Source organism: Canis aureus, unplaced genomic scaffold, assembly GCF_053574225.1.
Source record: "Canis aureus isolate CA01 unplaced genomic scaffold, VMU_Caureus_v.1.0 NW_027326412.1_RagTag, whole genome shotgun sequence".
NCBI classification, from domain to species: Eukaryota; Metazoa; Chordata; class Mammalia; order Carnivora; family Canidae; genus Canis; species Canis aureus.
In genome coordinates, this window is record NW_027554413.1 from 507,505 (window position 1) to 517,470 (window position 9,966).

The following is a 9,966-nucleotide window of genomic DNA, read 5'->3' on the forward strand; positions in this document are numbered from 1 at the left end:
TGCCCCTCTTAAAAATGTATGTTGCCCTGTTAAAAATGACACTCCTTTCTGTCACTTCAGGTGTTGTCACATGCATTAATCATTGTAGGCTCATCAGAGGATAAACTCATGGGAATTATTCAGTAAGTGTGATTTCATTTTGATTCATCAGAGAACCCAAGTTTAATAAATTTTTTAGAAGTCAGTTAATCAGTACGTAAATAAATGCAAAAAATTTAAAAGCACTCGAAACAACCAGTATCACCCTTAGACCCAGGCAAGGGGCCACTGTCCTGAACCTTTCTTTGAAAGTACCTACATCACACACATGTGTGCAGGTAACTATATTAAAGAGCACACAGTGCCTCTGTTGTATAGGACTTAGCACTCATTAGAATGACTTTAAACCAAAAAATCTGCTGTTGTGACCAATACCATTCAGGGCCCATAGGAATTCTTCTACACATTGTTTGTTGTATAACCTGAGGATAAAAGGTAATCACTTCCAAATATTGGAAAGGTTTTGGTTATCCTGCTAAGAACATTAGAGGTGAGCATTTCTTTCAAGAGCAGAGAGAAAAGATAAGTTAATCAACTCAGCAAATCCTCTGAATGCAATCTAGCCTTGCTTCATATAGTATTTGTTTTCCAGAAGTGCCTGGCATCACTTTCTTGCTTCTCCAATACAAGATATTCAATGTTTAGCAAATCTTTGCAGTGGTTGCACCTGGCAGTGACAGAACATTTTGCAATATTAAACAATTTATAACACTTAAAGATTGATAAGTGTGTAGATCTAGACTGTCATTCATGAAATCAGATATCAATACTTTACACTGACAACCAGCTATGCCTTGAACACTAGCATGAACAGATAATTTTATTTATATGGAATATTCTAAATTAATTTTCCAAAATATTAAATAAAATTTCAGCTTTATTTAAAACCCTATATTCATTAATTATTAATTTTTCTTTTCTATTTGAATGTTACATATAATGTTTTAGAATGAAATAGCACTTCATAACAATATATATTAAAAATATATAAACTATATTAAAATAACTTTAAACCTAAAATTTTCTATATTTGCTTTAATGTACATTCTTGATGAAAATATATTCACTTATTTCATATATTCAATATATCTTGGACACTTTTAGTAGAATTACTTTTTATTTGAATTCCTTCAGAACACAAGTTATGAGAGCATATCGATCATAATAACACAGTGATCTTTACTGAAATGAAGACAAGGAAAATAAATTTAACTAAATAAATACATAATAAATTACAAATTGTGTCTCTTTCATTTTATTACTCATTTAACATTGCTAGTCCAACAACAAAACATCCAGACATGTGCAGTAACAATTAAACCAACTTGTCTTCAATATTTTTCAAAGAAAAATCATAACTTTAAATAGTTTTTGATTTTTCATCATGATAGTATAGTTGTCAAGGTAGAGGGATGTGACATATTTTATTTAACAGTGTTTTTAGCTTGATTTGTAACTTTTAAATATTTAGACATATGGTGTGTAGGCGTCCATTTGTACTTTTGCCTTGGACTACACGAATATTAGAGGGAGGCCTAGAAGCTATCCCAAACAAAAACAAGACAAAACAAAACAAGACAAGACAAAACAGCAAGAAATTCATGAAGTTGTAGGAGCCACTATCATCTCTTTAGGCCTCTCAGTCAAACGACTGGTTTTCACCCCACTTGGGATATGCCACTTACAATCATGCTGTGTCTATTCCTATAACAGAGCAACATTTCCAGATCGCTGGGGGTGTTCCAAAGTATGTTGTTTTTCATTGCTGAACCACTTCACCGCCTGGTAGGAAGGATGTTCTCCAGATTGAGAGAACCCACAGAAGAGTCAGCAGTTATTAGCTTTTGAGTGTGAACACACACATGAAATTTAACAGGAAGTACAGCCTTTTGCAATGATGTCGGAGCTGTGGGAAGTCAGCACATTCTGGGTGACACTGAGAGTCTATCTGCTCCCCACCAAGGTCACATACAGAAAGGAAAGCAAACACACTGGTGTCAAATTTCCTGCTGCTGCATGAGGAGCCAAAAGGTGTGCAACCACGTATTTAGCTGTGCCTACAATGATGCAGTCAAGTAACGTTCTTTCTCTCTACCCTTCCAGCGTACCTTCAGAGAGGCGGTTAGTCAGAATTAGGTGATTCAGCAAATGAGCTCTGGCACCTGCCTGACGGCATTCAAATCCTAACTCCACCAGTGATCAACCCGTGACTTAGGGCAATTCTAGGCCTAGGCGTCCTCTTCTACAAAATGGGCACTAATAGGTGCTTACCCCAAAGGATGGCTGTGAGAATGACATGAGTTAAGTGCCTACGATGGTACATGGGCATGTAGTAAGTGCCATGTGCATATGATGTAAATTTTTTTATTCCATAACTATGTCCCCATTTATAAGAGTCCAGAAGAGCAGCATTAGGACATTCTGTCTTGAGCTGACCGCTACTGCAGGTCCAAGAAAAAAAAAACTGTGATATTTGGATATTACAGGGCTTCTCTTATCCTAGACTTTGGGCTATTTAAATTGCACAATTCATTGGCATAAACACCTTTTTTCCTTTTCCCTTTCTTGTATAGCCCACACTCCCTTCTAAAACAGGATTTGTAGTAGCTGACAACATCAAAGCACACTTAGCAAAGATCAATGAATATCAAAACAAACAGATAGCTAATTACTTAGGATCACTGTATAGTTCTAGGTGAAGGCCCAACTGCTCCACTCCACCACTCCACCCCAATAAGTTGCCTGCCGGGGTAGTCTGGAGCCGAGACACTTGGGCAAGAATTGGTCTTAGGAGAGAGGTAGAGGCTTCTCTCTCAAGAATTACCTCACTGCCACATATGACAAGTTTATTCTCAAAACTCGTCTCTTCCAAACCCCCTCTCCCTTCAAGAGTTTTCCAAAAGAGTGTAAAGGTGGAGGACCAGAGGCAGGTTTCAGGAAGGCCTGGACCAGGAAAGATGAGCTAACAACTCCTGTGTTTACTCTTGCTGTTTTTGTTTTTTTGTTTTTTTTTTTTTCCAATGGAAGCCCTAAAAATCTCTCTTGAAACCCAGAGGTTTTTGGCATAAAACTTGAAAATGTCTGATGTAAGAGGTGAAAATGCTGTTTTTCAATCAGGCTCAAATTTCTGAAATAATGATCTTTTTGCATGTTTTCGGGAAGGATGTTGGTAATATGGTTACAAAATTTTTAGCAGACACATAAAATGGCCCTTTATCGTCTTTATGCTCCCTCATGCAATTTCTACAGATGATTTACAGATTTACTGGATTCAAGCAATCTTTATATCAGACACCTTAGAACATTTTAGATGAGGTATGTTTGTTTTCTGGGGCTTTCTTAACAAGTTTCTAAGCTAGGCAAGGATCATGTCTTTTAAATCAAATTCAATGCAGTTCTTGGCACAGGATTTTGCATGCAGGTGTCCCATAAATGTTTACTGTTGATTATTTTAAAAGAAAACAATGGAAAAAATAGTTTGAATTTTGTGGGGTTTGGGGGAGAGGCAGGAGGAAGTGAGCTAGAAAACAGTAATCCTTATAAATTAATCACCATTTTTCCATGACTTAAAAAAAACATAAGCATCAAAACCCAAACAATACCGTGTCTAAAGGTATGTCAATACTTTTTTTTTAAAGGGGGTTAAAATACAAAAAGAACAGCATTAAAAATATTGTGAAAATAATTAGGCTGATTCTCTAAACATATTTAACACATTCTCAGGAGGAGAGGGGAGAAAGCATGCTTTCTTGACATCTTTTGAGTTCCCTCTGTTTGGGAAAGCCTCCAGTCATCTAAAAGTGCTTTGCTTAAGCCCGCTGGCGGTAACTTTGTACAGGTGTGCATTATGGAGCATATAGGCTAAGTTCCCTTTGTCAAGAAACCCCAAAGTACTGTGACTTCAAGAAGGGGAAGTCTATTGGTCCCTCATAAGAGTCCAGAGCTGAATAGCCCAGGTGCGGGGGGCCAGCAAAATCAACCTCCCGTCAAATCTAGCCTGCTGTCTGTTTCTGTTCCTGAGGTAAGAACAGTTTGTACATATTTAAATGACTGGAAAAAAAAAAGTCAAGGGAAGTATATTGTGTTGCACATGAAAATTACATAAAGCTCAATCTTCGGTGTCCATTAAATAGTTTTACAGCAACACAGCAACACTCATTCATTGACTCATTCATACTCAAGCATTATCTACAGCTGCTTTCACACTGCAGTGGCAGAGTTGAACGGGGAACTTATGACCCACAAAACCTCACACATTTACTGTCCAGCCATTCCCAGAAAGAGTTATCTGAGCCCAAGCCCGGAAGCTCTCATCCATGTGGTCCATTCAAAGCCCCAGGTTCCTTTCATCTTGTGACTCTCTGCTGTTCTTTGAGTTGTTATCTGATCAATAGATGTGGGTCACTGTCACATCCGTGTTCCAGCCCTTGGTAACAGGGAAGAGTTAAAGAAGACAAGCAATTTCTTTTTAAGCAGATTAAGCAAAAGTTGAATACATCACTTTTGCTCACACGCATTCCTTTGGTGAATTTATTCAAATAAACCACACATACATGAAAACAGAATAAAAATGAAAGCAGGGAGGATGGATGGGGTGGTGGGGTCAGCCAAAAGCTTGATACAGCATGAAGTACATAGAGTAATTGCATCTTAAAACTCTATTGAGTACCTGAAGTCCATTTGGTTCCAAACATAGAGTCATACTAGCTGGTGATCAAAAGTCTTCACTATATTTAAATGGCCACGTTTTGATATGCAAGCAAATTGATTTTCAAGATAGAATAGTCTCCTGGGAGAAATTCTTGTATTTCAATGCACATTTTGAGGACAAAACGTTCTCCAGATTTCACCTCAAGATTCCACAATATAGTATATTTTCATGTGTATAATGGAGTAGAGACTCTGTGATTATTGGTGGCTACCGAAGATATTTTGGAATGAAACGAAAAGATGAAGTGTTAGTGCTTCACGGTTACTTCAGGCCCTGTCTCAAACTCTGGGAAGTAGAAGAAGAACATTAACCCACCTGGATCTCAGCTCTACTGACTGTTCATTATTTGTATTTCTGTACTTTTTATGTAGCTAACGTTTTGAGGAGTGTTGGCAACAAAATATTTGCATGTTTGTCCAGAGTGAATTCGACTAATATGCAAGCAGATTGAAGGTTCTCATATTGACTGGTTGCTTTGTGAAAAAAAAAAAAAAAAAAGTAATTCGCATTCCATTAAGTATTGAGCAAGAAAAAAAAAAGATGCATTTTACTTTTTCAAATGATGGATGGCAGGGACTCATCACTTTTACAAATAACCTTATATTGCTGGTGGTCAGTTACCACTTGGTTATGTGATGCATTTGAAAAGCTCTGTACAGCCGTCCTCTACTCTGGAGACTATGGCTGCCCGAAACTGCTCTCCTGCTTCGAGCAGGACACGACAAAATAAAAGGCAGCTTCGTCCTAGAACAGTGTTGAATTAGCCTTCTAAATTAGAACCATAACCAGGCCATGCATATTACTATTTCGATACTTGACATGCTCTGAAATTAGAAACAGAATAATATTGGAAGTCTTTGGAGCGCAAGATGGTTTTAAAATTTTGAAGATTAAATTTATTACAGCCTTTTGGGTGTTTTGCAACATCTCTTAGACCAATCTACATTGGAAAGGAATTCGCCATGTACACCAGAAAAGGAATTTCAAATCAGTGGGGGAAAACTCTTTAAGGGACACCACAGGAATAACTAGCTATTCAACTGAAGAAGAGAAAAGAATCAAGTTAGATTTCCACCTCACAACATATACAGATTAATTCCAAGAGGATTAAAGAGCCAAGTGAAAATAATTTTTTAAAACCATTAGAAGAAAATAAAAACACAAAATACAGACACAAAATTGTAAGGAAGACACAAAACCAAGAATTCATAAAGGAAAATGCAGACCTATTGACCTATATTCACCTTTAAACCCCCTATAAGGCAAAATCAAAATAGGCAAAAGGCAGATGTCAGACCAGGTAACATATTTGCACTATATAAAACATATATATCATGGAAAAATGATTTATAAAGGATCTTTATAAAATTAACAAGGCATCTAATAAAATTATAAGCAAGTTTCTTTAAGTAAGAAATACAAATGGCTTATAAACAAATGAAAATCTTCTCACACAATAAGACACTATTTTACTCATCAGACTGGCAAACATTATGATGTCCAAATATATGAAATGCTATGTAGCACGTCAGCAAACGGGGACTTTAGGGGCATAGATTGGAGGGAAATTAGGAAATATCTATCAAAATTTTTAAATCATGTCTCCTTCAACCCAGGAATTCCACATCTGTATAGCGATTCCTAGAAACATGCTTACACTTGTGCAGAAATAGTCCAACAAAGGTGTTTAATGTTTATTATAGTGAGAATTGAAAAGGCAGAAATGATGATGGAGAATGACTAAATGGATTATGGAGCATCATGTAAGACTTAAAAATACGGAATTACATATATATGTCCTAATATGAAAGTTCTCTATGAAATCGAATGAAAAAGCGAGTTTTAGTTTAATTCTGTGTGTCTGTGTATGTTTATATAAGGGCATAAGTTATGGTCTCATTTATTTCAAAAGGTCAGAAAGCGAAACTATGATGATTTGCTTGCATTCATGTATGTGAACCCAGAGAAGAAGGAGCCAAAGGCTGCACATCAAATCAGCAGTGGCCACCTCTTGGTGGTTGCTACCCAGGAACGTGACTGGGTGGAGCTGGCTGACGAGGAACTTTCACTTGTACTCTGTTCCTTGGCTGTGAGTGAATTTATGGAGAAGGCCCTCTCAGAGAGAATTTATCCTGCATTATTTATGCAATTAAAATTAAATCATAAACAAAGCAAAAAATGCCTTGTGAGAAATTTGGAGGCTCCCATTTCTGCTGGCTCACCCACCACGTTTCTGCAGCTGTGGCTTTCACTATGGGCTTCGCTGTTTCCCTTATGCACTTCGACATGTATCTCTACAAGTCACACTGGCCAAGTGTGAGGTGAACCTGCTATTTGTTCATAAATTTACTATTTTATAACATTTGGACGGGAAGTGACAGTCATTCCCTGGCTTTGTAATTTATATCATTGCCTATAAGTAATAACTAGAAAAAAAGAGTTTAAAAGCAATCCTTATTTTCAAAAACTTTAATCAATATTTGTTCTGAACTGTCAGGCTCCTTGGTAAAATACTAAAATGCTTAAAATGAAGGCTTTTTTTTTATTAGAAAGTGAAAATTGCTTATGTTTATAATGACACTCTAGGTCTAACAGAATGAATCAAGATTTCTGCCAAATGTTGTTACTTAACATTTTTCTAGCTTTAGCAGTAGTAATATATTGCTTTCACATTAAAAAAAAAATCTTAATAATAGCATATGGCAAATTTGTGGAAAACTTAATAGCTTCATCTTTTATGCTTTAGTAAGTTCAGGCTAAACCAAGATCAAACTAACCAAAATTAAGATTAGGACTCAAATTTTCTGACTTCTGGCCTAAGCTGTTTTTTCTTTCACCTGCACATGGCCATCTCCCACAAACTACATATTCTCTTAGGTCTTCTGATATGTTTTCTAAAACTTGAAGGTTTGCTTCTGAGGATTATAATGCAGCATTTCATATGCTGAGATTACAACATAGCATTAGAAGCTCAGTAAAATTCATCTTCAGAAGAGGTGGAATTTAATATAATGATAACTGTGTCTGAACTGTGGGTTAAAATAAAGAAGAAACTTTATTCTTGCACAGAGGATGAAACTTGCAAAAATAAAAATTTTGGTCTATCAGAAAACACATGCCCATTTGTATATTATGGAGGGATCCTCCATATGATTTCATTTAAAAACCAACCCTTCACTGTTTTTTTTTTCATTTTAAAATGGATTCTAATTACTAAACTATAATCTAAAATAATTCTGCAATACTTTTTCAGTGACTTAAGACAAAGGTGTGTATATTTATTCCTATACCAAATAAAAAATGTTTCACACAAAGATTATTTTGCTGTATATTTTATATCACATTTTAAGAAAACAAATCTTATACGTAAATATATCTAAGATGAAAGTCCTCTAAGTGCATTTTAAAATTGTGTAAATGCAGTTAAGACTAAAACAACAAAATGCAGTATATACTACTCCCTAACTCAGTACTGTACAATGAAATTACAAGCAACCAAGTACATGCTTGTTGCTTTACACAGCACAGCTGACCAAAATAGATGTCAGAGGGGCGTTTTACAGCTGATTTCATTATAATGACTGGTGACCACCATCATAGAGCCATAGGAGAGAATCCCTCTCTTTCTTCCTGTGAATTATCAATTTATCAATTGTTGTGAAACTTATTCGCTGCAAGTCTGTGGCTGAAATTTTATGATGGGACTTTAAATCCCACAGCGAGTTCTGTAGACCGATGTGTATATTGAATTCACACTTCAGCAAGTCAAGTGCGGCCCCAATGACAAAATGCTAACGTTCCAACCTCAAATTATACATGAAGGGAAAACAAGGACAGGGGGGAATGTGCTCAAATGATAATATTTATCTGCCTAACGCGCAAAAACTTAAACCTTCGTCCTGTTCTGCTTTAGATTGTGCCACTGCCGGGTTTGCCATCGCGTATTTTGGGAGATAACATAATGGAAAATTCGAAGGTGTGATTAGTCTTGGAAATAGTAGCTTTAATATAGAGATATATTTAACCACTTCCAGGGCCATAAAAGGAAGATGCTTAGGTGGGCCTCTGCCCCAGAGCTGACCAGCCACCTTTAAGGAGAAAAGAATAATGATGTCATAACTTTCAGGTTTGGGAAAATCTACTTTCGCTCTTACAAAAAGATGAAGGTGTCGCTGCGGCGGCAAGGCCCGCGGCGAGTACGCGGGCGGCTTCGTGCTCGGCGCCTGGAGGATATTCAAGGCTGCCAGAAGCTCTGAGCTTCACCGTTGCACCCAAATTACAGCTTTCGCTACTCTTATATTTAGGGTGATGGTGGGAAGAGAACTATCGTCAATAAGGGAATCTGAGAGGCATTCTGACTCCTTGCACTGTGTCCCAGCTCGGGATTCTTCCAAGTTCCATGCCCTTTCCTCCATGCAGGTCCCTGGCCCTGGGCTCGCCCTCTCTTTCTACCTGGGTCACCGTGGGCTGGGCACCTGGGCTCGCCTCGCCCCAGCCTTGCCTCCCTCCACCCCTGTGTCCACGGCGAGCGCAGCCTCTCCAGCCCTGGCCTCGGACGCGGGACGTGCGCCTGGATCCGAGACAACCCGGACCTCAGAAGCCCGGTGACACCAGAAAAGAAGCTCCCGGGGCGCAAGCACCTCCCGTGATATGCTCGCACGTTAGAGGCACAAACCTGAGCTCTAACTTCTCTCCCGCTAATCGCGAAGCAAATGAAGGGCGCATCGCAGCGCACTCTCCTGCTGGCCGCGCGTGGCTAAATTTCCGGCTCTCGGGCCAGCTAAGACGCGGGATTTGCACCGCAGTCTCTCAGCTCCCGGAGCCCGAGCCGAGCGCTACTTGCGGCTTCTCCAATTTCTCCCCTAAGTGTGAAGGAAATAGCCCCTTTTGCTCTGCGCCTGCGGGGCCGGTGGATCTGAGAGCCGGGCCCCGCTGGGGAGGACCCGGCGAGCGGGGGGGGAGGGGGGCCGGGGGGGCCTCCCCGGCGGCGCCTACAGCGGCGGCTCGTCTGCGAGGTTAACGGCAGTCCCCGCGGCCGGGAGGGTGCTGAGGCTTCCTCTCGCCGGCCCGGGAACGTGGATACCGCGCCCGCAGGATGTTCGCCGGCTGGGCCGCGCAGTCAAGAAACATGAGAAGGCCTCGGTATTCCTGTGCCCGGGCCGCGCGCGCCCGTCTGCGTAAATAAAGCCGAGAGGACGCCGGTGGCTGCGGTGAGC

General features: G+C 39.4%; 1 long non-coding RNA gene across 2 annotated transcripts in view; it reads right to left on the minus strand.

Moving 5' to 3' along the window:
- LOC144309472 (uncharacterized) overlaps nt 1-9,941 on the minus strand; it is a 183,875-nt gene extending 173,934 nt beyond the window's left edge. Inside the window, exon 1 of one of the 2 annotated variants that reach the window (XR_013375461.1) lies at nt 9,426-9,941. This is a non-coding gene — a long non-coding RNA (uncharacterized LOC144309472). Of the gene's footprint in view, nt 1-1,724; nt 5,024-9,425 lie in introns of those variants that run through there. The other variant, XR_013375460.1, reaches the window with a different exon arrangement.
- Between the last annotated feature and the right edge of the window lie 25 nt (nt 9,942-9,966).